This window comes from Leptopilina heterotoma, unplaced genomic scaffold, assembly GCF_015476425.1.
Source record: "Leptopilina heterotoma isolate Lh14 unplaced genomic scaffold, ASM1547642v1 Lhet_114, whole genome shotgun sequence".
NCBI classification, from domain to species: domain Eukaryota; kingdom Metazoa; phylum Arthropoda; class Insecta; order Hymenoptera; family Figitidae; genus Leptopilina; species Leptopilina heterotoma.
Genome location: NW_025110833.1, coordinates 3,206,395 through 3,220,540, shown reverse-complemented (window position 1 = coordinate 3,220,540; position 14,146 = coordinate 3,206,395). Strand labels below are relative to the sequence as shown.

The 14,146-nt window shown below is 24.7% G+C and overlaps 1 protein-coding gene and 1 long non-coding RNA gene across 4 annotated transcripts in view; one reads left to right on the top strand and one right to left on the bottom strand.

Annotated features, from left to right (window-relative positions):
* LOC122507508 overlaps positions 1–5,572 on the top strand; it is a 19,872-nt gene extending 14,300 nt beyond the window's left edge. For all 3 annotated transcript variants that reach the window (XM_043620266.1, XM_043620275.1, XM_043620259.1), the window contains exon 9: positions 5,369–5,572. The gene's annotated coding sequence lies outside the window, so the exon portion shown is untranslated. The remainder of the gene's footprint in view (positions 1–5,368) is intronic.
* On the bottom strand, positions 3,149–14,146 carry LOC122507524. Its single transcript, XR_006302122.1, has 5 exons — positions 13,999–14,146; positions 13,802–13,887; positions 13,262–13,393; positions 7,092–7,418; positions 3,149–3,269 (listed from the first exon to the last, which is right to left on the bottom strand). It is a non-coding gene; the product is annotated as an uncharacterized LOC122507524 (long non-coding RNA).

The window sequence follows — 14,146 nt, the reverse complement described above, 5'->3', positions numbered from 1 at the left end:
TTTACTTCCTCATAGAGGAAGTATTGTAATACCGAAATTTTTCGAGTTCGATTTTTTTGACATATCTTTATGTTATTTGACCTCAGGAGTTCAAAAATGACATTTTTAAAAAATGTCATTCCGTGTGTGTGTGTGTGTGTGTGTAAACATCACATTTTCATAAATATCTCGAAATCATGAAGAGCTTTTGGGTTGAATTTTTTTTTAAATTGTAGATCTCACCTGCGGACAAAAAGTGAGAGTACTTTGAGATAGATTAATAAAGTTTAACTAAATTTTTTTTGGATTTTTAATTTTGCAAAAAAACGTTTTTTGCCCATAACTTTAAAAAAATGTTAGGACACCTATAAATGTTTTTCCATAATTTTGTAGAGTTTTTTTAGACGCATCTTTTGAGCCCTAATTGAACATTTTTCGTCCATATTAACCGGAGATATTAAACTTTTAAAAATTCAAAATTTTGGAAAATAAGACTTTTTTAAAAATTTTGTTGAAAATGTAGAAGTAATCTTAAAATTATCGTTACCGACTTGTAGAGCTTCAAAAAACGCTTCGATTGACCTATTTTTGAACCTAATTCGATAATAAATTTCGAAATTATTGGTATTTTAAAAACCAAAAATTGTAAAAAATGACATTTTCTCAACTTTTTTGATTGAAAATTTTTGTTTAACTATTAAATTATTGTAACTATCTTGTAGAGTATTTAAAAATACATTGATTGACCCAAGATTCAATCACTTTTACCATATTTATAAAAAGTTATTCATATATTTCTATTATTTTTATCTCTATGAGGAAGTAAAGTGTTCATGAAATGAGCACCAAAATTATACAAAAAAATATACAACTTGGCAGCGGTTTTCTCTCTCTAAATTTTGAATCAAATGAAACCTATTATCTTGAATGAAAAAAATTCGACATATAATTTTATAAATAACAATACTTAAACAATCTGCTTTTAATGAAACAACATCTGGGTGTAGGTTTTAGTTTTAAACAGTAGTTAGTATTTATTGTGCTCCAATGATACATGCTTTTAAAAATTGAGAAATTTTCGATTTAAAGTTATAAAATTATAAATTACATTAATAATTTCATTTGATTTATAATTTCAAAATATACTTTCTGTTTTTTAATTTAATTTAAACAGGTTGTCTAACAACGATTGACAAAAGATTCCCCGCCTTTTAACTAATTTTATTTCTTCTTTCTGTGGACAAAAATATGGTAACTGACATATTTAACAATAAATAATTATCACATGATAGAAACAAACGATAATATAAATCTTCTAACTTTTGTAAGATTAAAAAAAAATTTTATTCACAAAAGATTTTAACTTTTGTATAAATAAAAATATAAATTTTTAGAAATTTCTCTATCTTTCAATGAAATTCTCTGACATTTCTATGACTTTACTGACCGTTAGACCCTGTTGAATTTAAACTTTGGGTAAGCCTTTATTTCAATTAATTAAACGTCTATTGAAACGAAAGTTAATAACCATAAGTTTAAAACATTTAATATAGTCGAATTTAAAAATTTAGAAATAATTTTAAAAATGGAATATTCTGAAGTTTTAAAATAAATTGAAATATCATTTTCTCAATTTTTAGAAACATTAAAAATCCATAGTAGATTATATATTTTTATTGACAAAAAAATTAGTGCGTATTTTTGTCGTGCCAAAAAAAAGATTTCCAGAAATTGCAAAAAAAAAATAGTACTAAACCTTCTTGTAAGTTATATTTGACTAATTTTGCAAATTTTTAAGTTCAAATATTCTATTGTTAAATTTTAGTAATTAATTTAAATAATTCCATTTTCTTAATTAAATTTTTTATTCATTTCTTCCTTTAATTTTTTTCCTTAATTTTTTTTAATTGTGTATTAACTTTTAAATCACATTTTTTATTTTCTTACTTGTTTTTTCTTTTTTACTTTATTTTCTAGTTTTGAAATTTATATTTATTTGTACACGGAGAAAATTTGTTCCTTATATTTTATAGAATTTTTCAATATAAAAGTTGGGATATAATGGCGTAAACGTAATTATTTAATATTTCACGAAGATTTCTAATAATTAATTTAGTAATTTCAAACTTTCAAATTTATTCAAAATACGTATATTTTTAAAATTTAACATAAAAATTAGAGAATAGGAATTTTAATAAATTACTGTTTCATTATATTAAATATAAATTCAAACATTATTCTATATTCTATACAATAATAAATGTTTTATCGAATTTAAATTTAGTAAAATTTCAGGAATAAATTTTGTCCGTGTACAACACTTACATTTATGGAATTTATTAATTTCTTTAAATTTAAATGTTAAATATTTCTTTTTAATAATTTATTTTTCTATTTTGTTTTCTTATTTAAACTTTTTATTTTCTTTCTTTACTTCACTTAATTAGTTTTTCTAATATTCTATAATTTTTGTTTGTTTAAAGTTAAAAACAATTTATTTACTTGTTAAGTTTTTATTGAAAAGATATTTAGAAAACGTAAAAATAACTTTTATGCAACTTAGGCGTATTATTTTCACTTTATCTACCTGGACCTTTATTGACCGCTCGCAGGTCAATAAAGTACCCATTATGACTCTAGGGTAATAATAGTATTGACCAGTGGGTTACATGGGAGAACTTAGCAAACACCGGCACAGATAGCCAATAGTGACCATAATACGCCTTTGTTGCATAAACTAAAGTATGTAACATGTATCCAGAGAAAAGATATATTTGGCTCAGAACCAACTAGACTTTATATTTGTTTCAAATAAATTTTATTTGGTTTAAATAACATTTTATTTAGCTCAAATATATTTTATTTACGTCGAATAAAATTTTTATTTGAAACAGATAAAAAGTGTAGTTGGTTCTGAGAGAAATATAAGTTTATTTAACTCAAATAAAATATATTTGGTTTTAATAAAATTTCTCTCTGCGTGTGGGAGGTAACCTCGGCACATAAACTCGGACTTACCTCCCTTTTCTACATAATGTACTATTATTTATTTGATATTTATTTATGATTTACTATTTTTTAAAACAAAGAAAAAAATTTGCAAAATTATATATACAAAGGGAAAAAGGTTATATTTGTTGGTACAATTCTTAAAAGTAAAAAAATTTTATTTTAGAAAAAACTTTTATTTTACTTCTTAAAAAAGTACATTTTCTTGTAATTCTTCTTTCTTCTTAAATTAACGCAAAATAACTGTTGTCGATCCAAAGGTAGCATCAGACTTGAACCATCTAGAAAACAGAAAATAGACGAAGTTTAATAATTAACAGGTAGAGAATTTTATTGTTAATTGAACGGCACGCATAAAGTTTACGCACTTTTATTTTTGTTGAGAAAAATTAAGGAAGAAGGAGAATTGAAAATGTCTTCAGTAAGGAACTTCAATTCCTCTTCATTCCTTATGATATTTATTTCTAAATTTGAATCAGTTAGTCATAATTATACATCATTGATTTCGATTGAAAGTAATTGAAATTTATGCTGTATAATTATCGCTAAAAATACTTCTGATTGATTTAAATAATCGAATTTTCCTCTTCCTTCAACACTTTCCAATCTTCCTCCAACACTTTCCAACCTTAGTTCCTAAACCTCCCCTCCTTTTTTCCGATTTTTCTATCCCCTCCCTTTCCTACTCTTACAATGGAGAGTTAGTTCTCTGTTGGTGGAAGGAGAAGTAGGAAATGGAGGGAATAGGAAAGGAGGAAGTTGACGACTTCTCTCTCTCCCTAGTGAGAAAAAGAAGTCGTTTTCCAAGTGGGAGAGTTTGACGACTTTCTCTTCCACTTGGGATAAATCTCCCACTTTGGAGAAAACAAAGTCGTCCTCGAGGAGAGAGTTTCCGACTTCGATCTCCTCGATTAGGGAAGTTGGAAATGGAGACTTTCCACTTCTCAGTAGAAGTCGAAGTCAAGGAGAGGAGCACCACAACTCTCCTTGAGAAAGAAAAAGAGGGGGGTGTACATCATTTTTTTTTCATCTCTTAGAGATCGGTATTCACAGTGACCTTCTTACCCGTTCGACTTCTTCTGGAATTGAGAAAGTCGCCATCCCCTTTCTGAGGACGACTTCAGACTTTTCTCTCTTCCTACTCAAGGAGAGTGAAGTCGACAACTTCTCTCCTTGAGGACGACTTCGTTTCCCAGGCGGGGAGAGAAAGTCGTCACACTCTCCCCTGGGAAAAGTTAAGGGAGGAGGAAATTCTCAAGTCCTTCACTAGGGAGTCTGTGAAGGACTGAGTTTGGTGGAAAGACTTTCTTCGGAAAGAAGACTTGTTGCAAGTCTTTTCCACCAAAAGGAAAGGAGGGAGAACTGATGTCTGCTCTTCCATTGGTCAACAGAGACTAGCCGGTCCCCCAGGGAAAGATACGACACTTCATCTTACTCCCAAAGAGCAACTTCTTTCTACTTGGGGGGAAGAAGTTGCCCTGCTCCCTAAAGAGTAAGAGAAGCGCGTTTTCCCTAGGGGAGACTGAGTCCCTCCAAAAGGAGAGGTGACATCAGCTCTACTAGGTAGATAGAGAAGTCGGTCCCCCTGGGAAAGAAGACGACACTTTGCCTTATTCGCCAGGAGTGAAGCATCTACTAATGTAGATATTGCCCCACTGTCCAGAGAATAAGTAAAGTGCGTTTTCCCTAGGGGAGACTTAAAAGACAGAAAAAATAAGAAGAAATGTAAAAAAGAAAATAGAAGAAAAAAGGTAGTTGAGAGAAGCAATTAACCCAGCCGTTTACCAAAGAGACAGTGAACGACTAAGTTGGAAAATCTAGTCGGTCCTCCAGGGAAAGAAGACGACACTTTGCCTTATTCGCCAGGAATAAGTCAATTTCTACCACTAGTGGGAGAAACTGTCCTATTCTCCAGAGAATAAGCAAAATGCGTTTTCCCTAGAGGAGACTAAAGTGAAAATACAAAGAGAAAGAAATAAGATGTTCACTTCCTCTTATTTTCCAGGCGTAAAACAATTCCTGCCACTGCTGGAAGAAATTGTTCTACTCTTAAGAAAATAAGTGAAGTGCGTTTTCATAAGGAAATTAAATGGAAATAAAATGATAAATTGATACATAGAATGGAGAAAAAACAAGTCGGTTCCCTCCAGGGAAAGACACGATCACTTCATCTTTTTCGCCAGGAGGAAAACAATTTCTGCTGCTGGTGGGAGAAATTGTCCTACTTCTCAGAGAATAAGCGGAAGTGCGTTTTCCCTACAAGAAACTGAGATGCCGACTTCACTTCATTTGCACTACAAAAAATATACTCTATTATAATTAATATAGTAATAATTTACTGTTACCCAAGAGATTCAATAATCTTTTTTTTTTGTTTCAGGATAATAAGATTCAAAACTAGAAGGAGGAGAAAACTGAAAATCGATTCATCATCTAAATGGAGGATTTTTAACTACTATAATGACGATTTTCTTTTTTTTTTTTTTTTTTAAAAATTTATAACTTAGAACCGAATATTCTTTTGTACAATCTTTCATAAAAAGATAATAAACTGTTAAATAATAAATGAAATGTAATAAACTAATTTATATGTAGTATTAATTGAAACTTTCAACCGGCAGAAATCTAATTATATAGTTTATTATCTCGATCACCCCGAGTCAGATATTTACACTTACATTTATGGTTATATTTTTATATTTAACTAATTTATAGTAAACTGAATTTATACTCTGTTAAATTTAGTCGTAATTAAATAAAAATAAAATTTTTTAACATGAATGTAACTGTAAAGAGGATTCAGGAACTAGCCAGAGAGTATTATTAGCAAATTCAGGATAGCCACAAGTCATGTCAGTTAAAGAATAATTAGGGAATTTGTAAAAATTCTTAAAAGTCCAAAGTCAGAAAACAAAAATTTAATCGAAAAGAAACTACAAATTTAAAAAATCTGCTTAAGTGAATGTTTCCGTTACAAATAAAATTGTTATTTAAAAACAATATAAAATTTTTAATCAGTTATGCAAAATTTTAAATGATTCTAAAATTCGTTAGTCCAGAAAAAAGAGGAATCAGACCGAGAATTTGTAAATCAAATTTTGCGATCATCCTGAAGTTACTTATTTTCAGATATTAAAAAATTTCCTCCTTTCTGTATAGTAGCCTTGCGTGCGCTTATATTTTAATTTGAATAAAAAAAATATGTAATACTGTATGATTTAATATATTGATAAATAAAATGTTGTATTAAAAAATAGCAATTCATATATTATTGACTTCTTTAATTCCTATCTTTAATTATTAAGCAAAATAGTTAAGAAAAATAATTCTATTCGAAAACAATGGAAAACAAGGATTTAGACTTGTACTCAGATGCAAGCGCTACTACCAGTTGGGTAACAGTAAGTATTGTATAAACAAATTGTACCAATTACTGTGATATTTCAGCTATAAGAAATACTTACAATTCAAAGTAATAAGTACAATTTTAAATAATGAAATTAAAATTTTATTTATTGGTTTTATTTATCATGGTTTAGTATTTTTTCTTATAAATTTTTTAATTTAAATAATTTTATTACAATTACATTAAAATTTTAAGAAAAAAATTCTTTTATTAAATTTAGAGAGGGCGTTAAAAGGTTAAGTTTATAAAATGTTTTATATCTTTATAAAACTATAAAGTAAAGATACTTCTAAAAAAATCACAGTAATTGGTACCTTACTAACTACAATTCAAACTAAAACCTACACCAGGATATTCTATTTCATTAAATAAAAATACGCATTTACTGAAAATATTATTTTTCTTTTAATAGATTAAAATTAAAATTTACTTTTACTTATAATTTAATTTATATTTTATTTGTTTACAAAAAATTAATATATTTAGTGATTTTATGTTTAGAAAGTTAATAGATAAAATTTCTTTTACTTAAAATTGTTTTTTTCATAAAAAATTTCAATGGGAATATATTTAAATTAATTTAACTTTTAAAATTAAGATTGAAATTAAAAAAACAAATTGGTTAGCAGAAAAATGAAACATTTTCCTGGATGTAAGCTGTAATAAAGGTAAATGAAAGTTAATTTCCAAGACTTACCCCAAATCAGCGGTGAAAAAATGTTGCTGTACAGTTGACGATGGCGTTGCTCCTCTTGTGTGCAATTAAAATTATTTTTTGTCTTTAAAACTATTAACTTACTTTTCTAATTTCCTGGCTAATACAATTTGTTACAAAATACCTAGCTAAATAAATTTCAACACACAAATATTTTTGACATTCGACGAAAACTAATCTAATACATTTAAAGCTAAACCCTAAATTCAGTATGAAGATTTTCCGGCATTTTTGAGGAACACTTCGGTGAATTGTTGAGTCTTCTTTTCCTTCGGATTTATTACTGATGATTGTGGAACAAAAATATCTCTGTAAAAAAGTTGAGTCAGTTAGACAAGAAGAAAATATTTAAACAAATACATAAATAATTATTATTAATTATTAAAATTTATTAAAACAATTCAAATAATTCAAATAATATTTAATTAAATTAAATATATACATACAAATATTACAAAATAAATAAAACAATAAAAATAAATGAAATAAATAAATATTTAATTGTAAACAAAAATATATTTTACAATGTAATTTATCATTTTACAAATTTAAAATTTTTAAAATTTATTAATTATAGTAATTAAATTTTCTACTTATATAAATTATAATATCTGTTAAAATTGCATTTAAAAAAGTATATTCTTTGTTACTTAATAGTAGATGGTCAAATAATAAAAAAAATTTATTAAATTTACTAATTTGATAAAAAGAAAAATTTAACAATTTTTTTCACCAAAGGAGACCAACGAACTGCGATTCTATAGCCAACTTATTTAACTTGAAGGCAAAAATTGTCAACGAAGGAAAGAAAAAAAGGGGGAATTATTATTTCTTACTTTTATTGTCGAAGAAGTGAAGATAGACAAGGACGAAACGAAAACAATTTCTTTTAACAATGCCGAGGGTCATTATCTTCCTTAATTACAATAGAGGATTACTTCTCTTACTAATACTGAATTCTTAAAAACTCGAATAAATTTTGAAATTAATAATAAAATTTTAAAAAGAGATAGAAATTCGCAAATTTTTTCAGAACTCTACAAATGTTCCCGAGTGTGGAGAAAAATATAAACAATAATTATTGCTTATATTAGTGTACAGCACTTGACATTATTTTCGAGAAATTAAGTTATTTAAAATAAACCTTGTTAACAATAGAGGATTAACTTAACTTGCCTTTCAAATTCAGAATTCTATACAAGCCGAATAAATATTGAAATTAATGATTTCTCAAATTTTCTATAATTTTCCACTAGAATTTAAAGAGAAAAAAAACTACTGAATAGAAAAACGTCATACACTGTTAGAAAAGAATTGAAAATTCAACAACTTTTCAATTACATTAGTTATTGAATTTGAATTCAATTCAGTTTGTATTGAAAATTAAAGAACTTGAAGTGAATATTCATTGGTTCGTAATTGAAAAAACAGACGCAGTTATTGAAAATTCATTACTGTTATTGAAAAAATGAAAATCCATTAGTTTGTAATTGAAAAATACATTCACAGTTATTGAAAATTCAATACTGTTATTGAAAATTCGTTACTGTTATTGAAAATTCAATACTGTTATTGAAAATTCAATACTGGTATTGAAAATTCATTACTATTATTGAAAATTCAATACTGTTATTCGAAATTCATTACTGTTATTGAAAATTCAATATTATTGAAATGTCATTACTGTTATTGAAAATTGAATAATGTTATTCAATATTCATTACTGCTGTTGAAAATTCAATACTATTATTGAAAATTCATTACTCTTATTGAAAAATCAATACTGTTATTAAAAATTCAATATTATTAAAAAGTCATTACTTTGTTGTTGAAAATTTAAAACTCTTACTAAAAATAAAAAATTCAAATTTCTTGTTGAAAATTTCAGTATATATTTTAAGTATACAAAAATTATTTTTTAATCTTTTTTTTAGAAGTAGAAATAATTCTTACAAATAACGGTTTCTTATAATTATTATTAATAGGTATTGCTATAAATAATTGAATATTGTAAAATATTTACGAAATTTTTCCGAAAATATGTTTGCTTTCTAAAAAAGATTTTGTAGCAAAAGATGAAAATGTTGGAAGTTTTTTTTCTTTTTCAAAGGTTTGCCACATCTGGTTTGTCTTAGGATGACCGTTCGTGAGGGGTTCTTATTGCAAAGAGCCTGTTTTATGACTTTTTCACGAACCGTTTTTTTTCGTATGGATTTATTGGAACCGAAAGTTTGTCAAATTTCTCAAATTGTAGAATATAGTAAAAATATTCGAAAAGTGAATATATTTTCTGACAAATTTTTTCCCCGAATCTTTTGAAGCGTCAGTTGCTCTTGAGCATTTGCTGGAGAAATACCAAATCTGCGTTTGATGAAACAATTTTTAAGTGAAAATATTGTGAAGTGCTGGATTTAAAAGCAGATAATATTTTTGGATTATTTTAAAGGATTTCAAAAAGGTAATTAATATTCAAAATTCTATAAAATTTTAATCAATTAAATGGTGTTTAGTCATTTTTGACGGTTTTTTTTTAATTTGAAGTTTTATTGATTAGTGCATAACCCACGCTTCGATATAAACAAAAAATTAATAGAAAAATTATTTTATTTATTTAATATTTTGATGTTTTCTTTTGTCATGTATTATTGGGTGAGGTGGCCATTAATGATTTTTATTTTAAATTTGTTATGTTAATGTTATATAATTAAGAACTATGAAAGAAAAACAAATTATAAATGTCTAAGAACAAAATAATTGATCTAATTGACACCAGAGATGGAGATATATTTGTAGGTTAACTCAGAAGACGATTTATTTAATTCAAACATACTTTGTTTAAATGAAACTTAAAAAATCTTTGCCATACAGACAAACATATGTAAGTTTGATTGAAAAATATTTTTTTTGGTTAATTTAAAGAAATAATATATTTAATTCAAACATAAGTTATGGTTGATTTTAAATTATTTATAATCAACTTTCAACTTTGAATGAAACATAACATTTTTAAACGTAACTTTTATTTAATTCAAAACTGAAAATAGGTTTGAATTAAATATAATTATTCAAACAAATAATATTTTTGAATCAAAGCAGTAGATATTTTCTCTATATTGGGATTAAACTTAAAAACTAATTGCAATTAAACGAAATCACTTATAATTATTTGTCTACCAGACAAATTATCCGCGCGCAGGAATTTTGTGTTGCACTGTTGTCAACAATTTCAAGTCATTTCAATTTAAGTAATTTTTAAAGAAATACTTATGACACATAACTGAAAAATTAATTAGAATTAAATTTTCAATTTATATTACATTTTTAAACTTTAAAGTATATAAAAAACACTTTAACGAATTTTGATACTAATTTAAAATTTGATTTCTTCATTACGAAAATTTTAATTATTCTGAAGAATAGAGAAGGTGAAAAAATTATTACATATTCAAATTTCTGAACAAAGAATATAAATAATATTATTTTTAGAGAATTTTCACTACTTTTTTTAATTCGCTAATTTTCAAGAAAGTTTCGAAAAAATTAATTATTTACCAAAATTTTATGCAATTTACTTTTTACAATAATTCAATTACGAACACTAATAATAAAATTATTTTCATTAATTATAAAACTCATCAAAGAATTTAAATTATTTTTATTACTATTTTAAATTAATAATCGAAAAATTCAGTTATTTTCACAAATAAAGTTTTCCACAAGAATTCAATTATTTAAGCTAATAAAATTTTCATAATATTTATTATATTTCGAAAAAATTAATTATTTAAAACAATGTTCATAAAATTCTTCTGAAGAATTCAATTATTTTCAAAAATAATAAAAATTTTCACAAAAATTCAATTCTTTTTAAACATTTTAATAAACTTCTCCGCAATAATTCAATTATTTTCAAAAATAATAAAATTCTTCTCTGTAATTCAATTATTTTTGGGAATTATAATAAAATTCCTAGCAACTGTTCAATTATTTTCGTTAAAATAATACAATTCATCGCAGGATTTCAATTATTTTTAATACAATTTTACAGGAATTGCTCAAAAAATGTAATGATTCTTAAAAACTTAATTTCAATACCTCGAGAAAGTCAAATTATTTAAAAAAAAGTTCTTTTCATATTTTTTGGAATGATTGAATAATTATTTTCAAGAAATTAATAAAATTGTTCGACATAAATTAATTGTTTTAAATACAATTTTAATTAAACTTTTTTGAAATAATTAAATTATTTTTTAAAATTTCGTTTCAGATTCATGCTAAAAATAAATCCAAAGGAAGAAGGAGACAAAAGAGCTGCTGGAGCTAAAAGAAGATTAACAAACTTTGAGATGTCAGTCAAAAAATTAGGCGATGAACTGAACAATTTTACAAATAAGTTTAGGGTGTAGTTCAAATGTAGTTAAAATGCAATAATAAACGATATACATTATAAGTTATATATGCATTTTAGTTTTAAATTATTTCTACCTGAACTTTCAATTAAGTATTAATTGTTTAGTTAAACTTTAATAAATTTTCAAATCTGGTTATTTAATTTTCATATTAATATTATTGAATGTTGAACTCTATGTTATTAAATTTCCAATTAAATGCTATTGCATTTTCAATAATACGTTATTCAATTTTCATATTAATATTATTGAATTTTCAATTATCTGTTACTTAATTTTCATATAAATGTTATTGAATTTTCAATTCTATTATATTATTGAATTTCCAATTCTATATTACTGAATTTTCAATTCTATGTTACTGAATTACCAATTCAATGTTATTGAATTCTCAATTTCATGTTATTGAATTTTCAATTCCATATTATTCAATTTTCAATTCAATGTTATTCAATTTTCAACTTCGTGTTATGGAATTTTCAATTTCATGTTGTTGAAATTTCAATTCCATGTTATTGAATTTTCAGTTCCATGTTATTGAATTTTCAACTTCGTGTTATTGAATTTTCAATTCCATGTAATTGTATTTTCAGTTCCTTGTTATTGAAATTTCAATTCCATGTTATTGAATTTTCAATTACAGTTGCTATTGAATATTCAACTCAATGTTATTGAATATTCAATTACACGTATTGATATGGACTTCACTTACATGTTATTGAAAATTCATATACATATTTCTAACAGTGTATTCAAAATAAGTAACATTTTTTAATAATGTCAATTTTTAAATATTCATTTATATAATATAAGAACAATTTTTAATTCTTAATTTAAATAAGCAATAAATATACTTATTACGAATAGACAAAATTAATTAATACTTTTTTATTATATTACAAGTTTTCGGTTTTGACTGTAATTGGATTTGTATTTAATTTTATTGTACTTTTCCTGAAATAAATATTTATTCGACTTCAAATTGATTATTTTTTATTATGAATTTGATATTTTATTCTTCTTGAAATTTTATCTGGGAAACAATACATTTTCTAACAATGCTCAAGGTGCTCAAATGACTTGTTTACATTATGGGATTAACTTTTCTATTTAATTTTGAATTATTTAAATAATTTTTAAATTATTCAGTAATTATCCTCTAAAATTGTAGAATAAAAAATCCCATTGTTATTTTATTTATTAACGTCATTAAATTCAATTACTTGCTGTCTCAAAAGAAATGTACAGAACCCTTATAAAAAAAAATTTTTTGTCCGAATGTTTCCCTTTTATTCTCCTTCACTATAACAAATTTTTGAAGAATGTTAATTATAAATATGGCCATGAAATCTCCAAAATTTTAATATGTATATATGTCCAAAAAAGTAAATTTTTGCAAACTTTTATAAATTTTTATTTACTTTGTTAGAAGATAATTAAACCTTAAAAAATTTTGTTAAAAAAATCCTAAGAATTAGTTTTTAAAAATATTTTAATGTAAATTTTCGAAAATAATTGAATTTCTCAAAACAATTTTTGTATAATTTAAAGAAAACAAAATACATTTTAGATAAATTTTAATTAAAAATTTTTAACATGATTTTTTCTCCAAAATATAAAAAATAATTTTAAAATGTTAAAATATTGAATTCAAAAAATTTTTTAAATTTGAAGCTAATTATAATTTTAATTATTATTTTTAAATTTGCATTTAAAGATTTTTCATTAAAATTTTTGACTTACCTATTTATGTAATTGTTGATTTTTTCTCATCGCCATGGATCAAAATGTCCTGACAAGTCTGCAAACTTTTTTCGCATCTGACAACTGTTCGCTTTCGTTATACCTTTTGAATGACTGCGGAGCGATGTGATTCTGAAAAATATTGTTGAATAAATAAAACAAAAAATTTATAAAAAAAATTGTTTAAACCAATTCTTACATTCAAACATTTTTTTTAAACAATTCTAAAATGTGCTGTTCTAAAGAAAAGATTTAATTAAACTATTAAAATATTTATTGTATAAAATAAAATAATTCTAGGTATAAAATAAAAATTTTAATTTTATTGTCTTTGATAACAGACAATATTTTTTTTTATTATATTTACAAAATATTTACTTCACAAAAAATGTAATTAAATAAAAGATTTTTAAAATTTTAAATAAATCATTTTTTTAATATAGGAAGTAATAAGAAATATTTTTAAATATTTAATTTATTGCTTATATTATTTTTAAATGTTTCAAATAATATTTTATTTTGACCATAATTTGCACTTACTTATTATATATCAGCGACCAAAAATGACTAAAAGAAAAATCTTTGTCTTCGAATGTGGGTTGCAGTTTCCAACGTTCTGAGACATCCTATGAAAATCATTAAATTTTGTTATTAGTCATCAAAGTTACAATATTTATTTAAACTATGAGAAATATTTAAAAATATATTCAATTAATTAGTGAAATAGTGTTTCTTACCAATTTGCTCCACCAAAGGACCTCAAAGGACTGCCCAGCGCCGCGCCGCTATGATAAGAGTCTGTCCGGTAGAAGGGGAAAACAGCCCATGAAAGAAAGGAGAGAAGGGGAAGGGGCTCAATTTTCATTGTCGTTGTCGGAAAATTAG